At 35.6% G+C, this 9,544-nt stretch overlaps 1 pseudogene; it reads left to right on the top strand.

Moving 5' to 3' along the window:
• The first annotated feature begins 6,523 nt into the window (after positions 1-6,523).
• On the top strand, positions 6,524-7,819 carry LOC143622514 (CBL-interacting serine/threonine-protein kinase 7 pseudogene; annotated as a pseudogene).
• Positions 7,820-9,544: the final 1,725 nt, after the last annotated feature.

Raw genomic sequence — 9,544 nt, 5'->3', positions numbered from 1 at the left:
CCCATCCAAGCTATTCAACCTCAACCAAACCAAGCCGAGCAAACCCAAATGAATCAAGCCAACCAAGGCACGCAAGGACGCGTGTACATCAACGCCAATGAATTTCAGCTTAGAATCATGGCACCACTTCACACTAGTCCTTATGTCCAAAGACCTTCCTACACCGAGAAGACAAACGTTGCAAGCAACATTTTTATTTTTTTCGCATTTATTACTTTTGTTTTCTCATTGAATAATATCTCACTGTACTCAAATTTTCAATATTATTAATGAAATCATGGTTACATTGATATATCTATCTTCATTTACTCTCTTATTACTCATATTTATCTTTAGAATTATATTTGTTTGCTCATGATCAACTCAATTTAACGGCCTATGACCGTGACCTCAAACGTAATTGTTAGTGGAAATGGGGACAATGTGCATGGCTATGTACATGGTTATCTAATAGGAACCGTAATCTGGTCTGCCTATGACCGGTCACTTTGAACCGAGGATGTGTACTTGGTTAAGGCATAGCTATCTAATATGAGCCCTATGCATGCATGCATTTTATTGATTTTATATTCCCTTTTAAGATTTATCATTATCTCAAGGCAAGCGTCTCCAACTTAAACCCTCTCTGTAACGGTTAAGCTTCCCTGAAAATAACATTGCCAACGTCTTTGCATCATTATTACTTCCCCCGATTAATTATTTATTGTTGTTATTATTATTATTATTATATTTTATTTTGTCAAGTTTTGTGGTTATCATGTGTTTTAACGAATTTTAGTCCCTCATAATCCCAATGTTTCATATATGCAACTTAACTATTGTGATGATTATTTCCGTTTACTATAACAAGAGTTTTTATTTTTGGTTTTAATATCTGACAACTTGTTGCGTCCTTAAAACGTTCTATCTCTAAATACATTAACTTTAAGAATCTTCATATCTAAGCTTGTTCAATCGTTTTGGTGTTGCGCTAGTTATATTGATATTTGACTTCAAAGGTTTTCTGTATTTTTTCAATGGTCGTTAAATTTTTCCTCGCCTTTATTCCGAATTTTATCTTGATTCTAAAAAAAAATATTTTTCTTAAACGCATATGCGTGATTTTTAACCCACCCAACGAAACAAACTATGCGGACCATGCGATGAAATAAGTAATTATGGAAGTCATGGTGGGTACATTGGTGTGTGAACAACTCAGAGCCTAGGGACTATAGGACAACGGTACAAATGATATATGATATGACAAGATCATGATGGATACGCCGCTGGTACATCCTATATATATAAGTGGGCTTGTCATATTACCCATATGTAGCGTTTTTCGGGTCACTTGAACATCTGTGTTTTTTCGTTTTGTTACAGAAATTATTTTGTATTTTGGTTTATTCTTATTGTAAATTGTCTTGTATTCTAATTTCGGGACGAAATTTTCAAAAAGTTATAAATACTTTAACATCCGTCATGTAACATCACAGATTTTTCAAACCCGTATTTGTTTGTGTTTAACCCGAACGAAACATTTTTTTTAGATCTTTATTGTTATTGAAAATCCAATATTTATAAGTAGATAAGTTTCCTAATGTTCACTTTAGGCCCCTGTATTTCAAACAATGTTCAAAACCAAATTATATCAAAAACTAGTTCAAGTTATGCTCAAATAACAAAGTATAGGGACCAAAATTGCCAAATTTCAAACTTCTCATCCCCTACCCCGAAGCGCCGCGCGTTGGACTGCCTTTGGCTGGCCGCGCAGCAGGGGGAACCACCTGCACCAGATTTGTTAACTTTAGTTCGTTTCTAAACTCGTTTAAGGCATAAAATCGTTTATTTTAAGCATGTTAGAGAGAATTAAGGACCAAGTAAACAACCTATAACTAAAATACAAATTCTAATTCATTATTTACTGCTCCAGATAAGATCTTTATGGATTATTTGACGATTCTTTCCTTTAAACCATATTTACTTGCTTAAACGGGCCAAAGTCCATAATTAGTTCGGTTTAGCTATTCCTATATAAACACATCATAATTCCCTGCTGTAAACCTTAATCTAACCCTAAACAACATACTCCAGCCGTCCCTTACCTCTGTTCATCCTCCAACCCTTCAGTTTTTGCATATTCGTTAAAGATTCAAGACTTGTTCGTTGACTTTGCAAACTCAAGGACCTTTGACTTCAGTTTCTCATCAACCCTTTCACTTTCCGGGTAAGTTGTAAACTGTAAAATCGTTCATACATATTCCCTAGTCAATAACTTCAATCAATGTCAGTGATTGAAGGGTGTTGACTGGTTAATTGCTTCAAAACTCGATTAGGGGTAAAACAGTCAACAAGTTAGACTTATCGTTTTCTCATTCTGGTCAGATTCAACATTCGGTCCAGAAGACTTTTATTCTCGTAACGTAGTTTTAAGGGTTTTGACCAAAACCCGGCTCCCGACTCAAAGTTCGGATTCTGGTCGGACTCAGCTCATTTAAACATTAAAATCAACATAACTAGAGCTCTACTCATCCATTTGGATTGATTCCAGCGGAATTAAGTTCGTTTTTATTTATAGTTTCATATCACAAAGTTTCAGGTTCTTATTCCTTATCTCGTTTGGCGCGTTATTGGACGACTCGCTTAAACCTTACTCGTTTATCGTATTTATTAATCACTTGCCTTCCATTTAAGGTGAGTTTGATCATTCCCCTTTTTATATACTGTTTTCAAATGTTTTGGGGACATATGCGTACTTATTCATATTTTCTATCTATATATATACACAAAATCGCAAATATAATAATTGTGTGAATATCAGTTGAATGCTATTTGCTAGTTGCTACATGTTTAATTGTTTACTTGATAACGTTTCAGAGAGGTCCAACATATCCCCTTTTGTATAGGGTTCTCATTAGTATGATCATACGACCGTCTTAGTAACCGAAGCCCGATTCGCTTGGCAAAGGCAAACCGACAATCTAGTCATTGTAATCAATGTCCGATTCATTGGCACACAAATATACTTGGTTTTGGTTTGTTAAGGTTTGATTAATTATTACCACATAGATTGGTTTGCGCATTAAACACTTATCACTTATTACTTATTTATTATATAACTATTTGTTGTGTCAAAATTGGTGATCATCTCACTCAACATGTGTTGTTGATCAAACTCCGTTTTCTACGTATATGCAGGTTGATTGAAGATTGAAGTTTGGACACTTAGAAAGATCTTAGGGTTATATTGAAGATAAACTTAAATTTAATTGATTGTATTTATTTATTTGAAATGTATTGTTGTATTTGAATATTGTGTATTATTTGAAGTAAATAATTAATTAGATATTGTCACATTTTATACATGATAGTATCTTCGAGCTGTGAGCAATCGGATCAAGCACCGGCATTTCCGCCTTATGTTGGGGTGTGACACGTCAAATTTCAAAAACGAAAACCCGACCCGTTACTCATTTTATTTTATTACTCGGATTATTATTACTTAATCAAGTCTATTAGTTCATTATTTTATTTAGTCTTTATTCATTAGGCGTTACACGAATTCATTTTTATTCGTTAAACGAATATTAGTTATTAAACAAATCCACCCCCAACCCATGTCCTGAACCAACTCGTCTAACCAAGCTAACCCAGGGGACCAAATTGCAAAGCCCTTAAAACTTCTATTCCCTCTCCCTCTCTTTTTCTCGTCACCGACAGCTACACATCACCCCCCTTGTTTCTTGACCCGCAATTCACACCAGAAACCACGGAATCAATATCCCTATATGCTAATTGATCATAAATGCGTCCAAACCATACCTTATATTTGTTAATTGACAGCTAATTGACTTCGTTATTGCCGTATCAAAACCGCGGCTAATCTTGATCTAATTTCCCTATAAATACTTGTTAATAATTCAATTAAATCACCCAACACCATCCTCATAGCATTCCGAACTTGAGCCCTACATCAATTGTTGCATATGAAGTTGTTTCAGATTGTTTTTGCTCCAGTTCAGGCCGCAACCCTAGCTCCGTCGATCTCATTCAATTCATCATCAATCGAGGTATTAATTATATGTGTTAGGATCGACTTTTGACGCTTGTTAAAACCCCTTGCCAATTTTAATTGGTAGAGGGTATAAGACTTTCAATTGGGATTAAACAAAATTAGGGTTTATTAGGAATTAGGGGTAATATGATAATGTATTTATATTGATTTGTTTTCATCATTTACACAAGTTATCGGCCCAGTTGGCTGGTGCACCCTTGTTAAACTCGTGAACCGGCCTGGGGCGCAGGTTCGAGTCCCCCGAGGCCCGGTTTTGTAAGTTTCTTTTTATTTATTATTTTTGAATGCTTTAATTACATGTTAATATAATTAAACTAAATTTTTTTAAAGACTAACAACGATTTCACCCGTATACCAAACCGAACTCCATTAAATCTCAAAATAATTTATCGTGTAAACTTTTCCATGCATATATATATATATAGATATTTTTCATTTTAGCTTAATATAATTCGTAAATAAATAATTAATTAAGTTAACTAAAATGGTTTACCCGGTTCAACGAACCGATCATCTTGAAGCTTTCAAAACAAGCTTTCACACACACACACACATATCATTGGTTAACAATCGAAAAGCAATAATTTTAATCGCTTACGCTTTTAATTTGATTTTAATAAAACGCCTTAACGATCCCAAATCCGTTATAAGCCCATGAGATCGAGGCGTGTTCATTTATATCGTTCGGATATTTATTTTAGTTATATCTTTAAACTTAGGACATATCGTCAAGAATTCTCGTGGAACTAACTAGCCCGCTTTACTCGTATTCTCGTTATCGCCTTTATTTTGAGGTGAGTAATCACATTCCCCCGTTTTCTTTATTTTTGTTTTGGGGGGCATTATGCGTACTAGAAACTATTGTTATAATATTATTTCGTTCAAACACAATTCCATTGGTTGCGTGGTTGTGATGATGCTTGATTAATTGTTGATTACTATATGAACTATGTGTTTACTGCTTTATGGTTGGTTGGTATCTCATCCTCATCCTGATAGTATGATCATACGCCGTCCGAGTAGACGTGTTCGTATTCTAGTGGCATGTTTGAAAAGACACTTTTGTTACTTTTATTTTATGTTGTTATTGGTTGCGAATTCGTCCGAGTAGACATGTCCGTATTTTAGTGGCATGATTGAAAAGACACTTATACTTGTTTATATTAATTGATGCTATTCACATACGTAAGGAATTGTTTATTTATTAATATTGTTATATTTACACCAAACTTTGAATTACTCGCTCAACATGTGTTGTTGACAAATTATTTTAACGCATAATGAAGGTTGTTATAAGAAGTTATTTGAAGTGAAGACATAAATTTGGACTTTAGGTTAAAAATTATAGAGTTTAAATGTTGTATTAAATTCTTTCTCATTTCAATTATTTGTGTACGATTGTTGTGAATAAATATATTTAAATATTGACAATTATTATTATTATTATTAGTGTCTTTGAGTTATGATACAATTATGTCGCGTCCCGACATTTTTCGCCTTAGGTTGGGGTGTGACAATCCTTAACTTAAGCTATGTATTATTAGAGTTATAATGTAAGTGTTCTACCATATTTAATGAAAACATAACACGATATATCTTTAATATGTGTATCTGTGTGATAGTTTTGATCTCTCATTTGCATAAATTGTCTAGCATTTGCATTTTCAGTTAAAATTGAATTTTTTATTAACAACAATAAAAAGATACAATTATAGTAGATAAAAAGATACAATTATAGTAGAGAGACATGTAAACAGACAACAAGCTGCGTCGCCACCCTCTTCTGAATGACAAATCATTCTACTTAAACAAAGTTACCGTTCTTGAAGGTCAAAGAGTTACTATGCATTTGTTAATACCATTGATCTTCAATCCCTTACACCAAGGCCAACTGTTCTTCCACATGCTAGGAAAATATCTATAATTGTTTGAAGATGATGTTTGGGTCTTCTTTTGATACAAATTACACATAGCTACATCGGGATGAACCAACATCATCATAGTTGGTGGCGGTGACGACATTAGAGAGAGAAACATAGACGGTATACACTATACATACATTATTTTCATATAAAATTAGATATCAATAAAATAAATAAACAAACCCAAGGTGTGTTGTATTTTTTTTTGTTTGGGAACGACCAACTAAGAAACATCGGATACTTTGTGCGTGGCCCCATTGACTAAAGGTAGCCCGAGCCAGTTACGAGTCCGGACAGACGGAGCCCCAAGCTTGTTTTATACTTTTTTTAGAAAACAAAAAATCAACACGAAGGGTGAAATCGTAAAATAACAAGTGAAGACATGAAAATATCAAAGCGAACACCCTTCGAGGCTGAAAATACGAGTGAAGACAGCGAAACCCCAACTGGTTTCACCTTTTCCCGTTTCCTATATAATATAACCCATACTTACTCTCCCCACCTAATAATATTAATAGCATTCACTCTCTCTCTCATTCTCTTCTTTCCGGCGATGGCAACACGAACAGCATCGATAAACCGAACCGCCAGCGACGGCGGCACAATTATCCTCAACAAATACCAACTCACCCGACTGTTAGGCCGCGGCAGTTTCGCCAAAGTCTACCACGGCCGTTCACTCATCGACGACTCATCCGTCGCCGTTAAAGTCATCGAAAAACCGTCCATCGCAGATCCCTCAATGGAGCCACGTTTAGTCCGTGAAGTGGCCGCTATGCGGCGGCTGAATCACCCAAACATACTCAAATTACACGAAGTGTTAGCCACCAAAACGAAAATTTATCTGGTTATGGAACTTGCCGAGGGCGGCGAGCTGTTCACGCAACTCGCACGCCGCGGGCGGATGAAGGAAGCCACCGCGCGGCGGTTCTTTCAGCAGATTGTATCGACTTTACATTTCTGTCACCAGAACGGTGTCACTCACCGGGATTTGAAGCCGCAGAATTTGCTCATGGATGAGAATGGTAATTTGAAGATATCTGATTTTGGACTATCGGCGTTACCTGAGTCGTGTAAAGACGGACTTTTATACACGGCGTGTGGGACTCCGGCGTATACGGCGCCGGAGATTGTTCGAAGGAAAGGGTATGATGGAGCGAAGGCGGACGCGTGGTCGTGTGGGATAATACTTTTTATGTTTTTAGCAGGGTATCTTCCGTTTGATGATAGTAATTTGGCGAATATGTACAGGAAGATCCACCAGCGGGAGCTAGGGTTTCCGGATTGGATTAATAAACAGCCGAAAATGATAATTCAGAAGCTTTTGGATCCGAATCCTCAAACTCGAATGAGCATCGAGACGCTGATGAGCCTCCCGTGGTTCAAAAAGTCACTTAAACCCGAAATCGAATCGAACGAATTTGCCAAAGAGGATGTCGAGATGGATGCGAATAAGTTCAAGACGCGGATGAATGCGTTTGATTTGATCTCAATGTCATCAGGACTGGATTTGTCTGGTATATTTGAAGAGAAAATTGTTAGGAAGGGAAGTCGGTTTACGACGAATTTGACGGTGGGTGAGATCGAGAAGCGGGTGGCGGAAGTTGGGGGTAAGTTGGGGTATAGGATGAAGAGGATGAAGGATAAGGAGAATTGGAATAGGGAAGTGGTGGGGTTGGTGAAAGGGCGGGTGGTGGTGGTGGCGAAGGTGTTGGAGGTGGCGGTCGAGTTGTTGCTGGTGGAGATGACGGTGGTGAGTGGTGGTGGGGATGGGTTGAGTGAGGGGGATTGGGAGGAGATGAAGCTTGGGTTTCAAGATGATGTAGTCTCGTGGCATTGTTAGATGGTGAAAATTATTGATTTTGTTACTCAAAGTTGTAAATATTTTCAATTTTTATTGTTATTGATGTTATTATTATTTGTTTATTTTATAAGATTTGAACAAAATATAACTCCAAAATATACTAGCATGTGTCTTTATGTCGTAAACAAGATGAAAATTGGTTACTCTCTTCAAAGAGCTAGCTGCTCGAAGTTTGGGTTCTAGCTCATTTGATAAAAGCTTAAATAAAACTAAAGCTTAAATAAAAGTTTTTAACAAAATTTAATTTGAAACGACTTGAGCTGAGTTTGCTCATTTTTGTAAGCGGGCCAAAATAAGCCTGAGCTCGGCTCCGCTCACTGGCTTCATCTATTTAGGCTTGTTTAACTTTAAAATCCAGCTCGAGCCTTGCTGAGCTGTCTCATTTAGGTTTGAGCTTGAGCTTGAAACCACACTGACTTGACTCAGACTCGTGAAGTGCCCTAATAAAAATAATATAATAATGGAGTAAGATTAATTTCTGTTTTGCGGTTTTAACAATTAATTTTACAAGACTTTAGGGTACTAGAGGTGTCTCTTCTATGGAGATTCGTTTTCATTTGTTTGCTCGGCAACACCGTCACAAACTGGAGACTCGGATTGTTTGGTTACGGTCATTTGATGCTTATTTTCAAAAAGAAATTAAACTAAAATAAATTTATTTTAAAACACTGTAATTTAAAATTTAAAAATTGGAAAAACAAACACGGATAGTTTTTTTTGTTGGTGTCCCTAACCATTTGGTTAGTTATTGTTGGATTTTATTAAGTGAAATATGAGATGGTAGTCCCTCATTAGTTTCACGTGCAAACAAAATCAAGTTTTACATCTTTAGGATCGAAAGTCTTTCAGTCACTTAATTGTATGGTTGTTGAGCTTATATGTTAATATATTACATTAGTTATTATATAACTAGAGTATGATCAAATACATTTTATTCTTAACATGAAAACAGTGAGAACCAATTTGTTGTTATTATTAGGTTTATTTTTATAAATGTTTGCGTTTATTTTTTGTTCGTATTTGCTAATTTTTTATTATGAGACGTTACAAGTATTTGCTTATTTATATTTTGTTGTTATTATTAGATTTTTTCTTTTGCTGATATAAGTATTTGTTGGTATTTGCTGTTATTATTTTGTTCTTGGTTTTGATTCTTTTGTTGTAATTTTTAGGTTTTTTTCTTTGTTATTATAAATAATTGTTTATGTAGATTGGTATTGTAGTTCGTATTGTTTTGTACGTTCTTATTTTTTTATAAATTGGTATTATTTCTCACGTTCTCATATTAAGACTGAAATGCACATAAACCTTCCCCTATATAACTAATATAAAGAAAAAGTCAAAAACATGTATCCAATCACTAGAAGTTAATTTGCAACTATAATGTGCAGGAGCCACATGCACGTGCAACAAAACACTGCATTTGACAAATAATATATGTGTTTTTGTTGTGGCTCTCAATGAGACCAGTTACAGAAGCCCTCAGGCCTCAACATGCATGTATCAATCTCATGTTCCAGTCAGGGTTTAATAGAACTATGTTATTGTTGGTGAACCGTCACATGATATAACTCCTTTTTTTAATAAGTTACAATATGATGGACAAAAAGCCTCAAATTACACCTTTTAGGTTAGTGGAAATGATGCTGTCTTTAACCATTGATTCCCAGGAATAAAGCCGGAGACTAAAAGAATGAAGTGACC

This window comes from Bidens hawaiensis, unplaced genomic scaffold (genome assembly GCF_021521415.1).
Source record: "Bidens hawaiensis isolate Kalapana, Puna unplaced genomic scaffold, B.hawaiensis_p1.1 tig00003182_1, whole genome shotgun sequence".
Classification (NCBI taxonomy): Eukaryota; Viridiplantae; Streptophyta; class Magnoliopsida; order Asterales; family Asteraceae; genus Bidens; species Bidens hawaiensis.
Note: the sequence above shows the minus strand (reverse complement) of the source record. Positions and strands in the feature narration are given on the sequence as shown.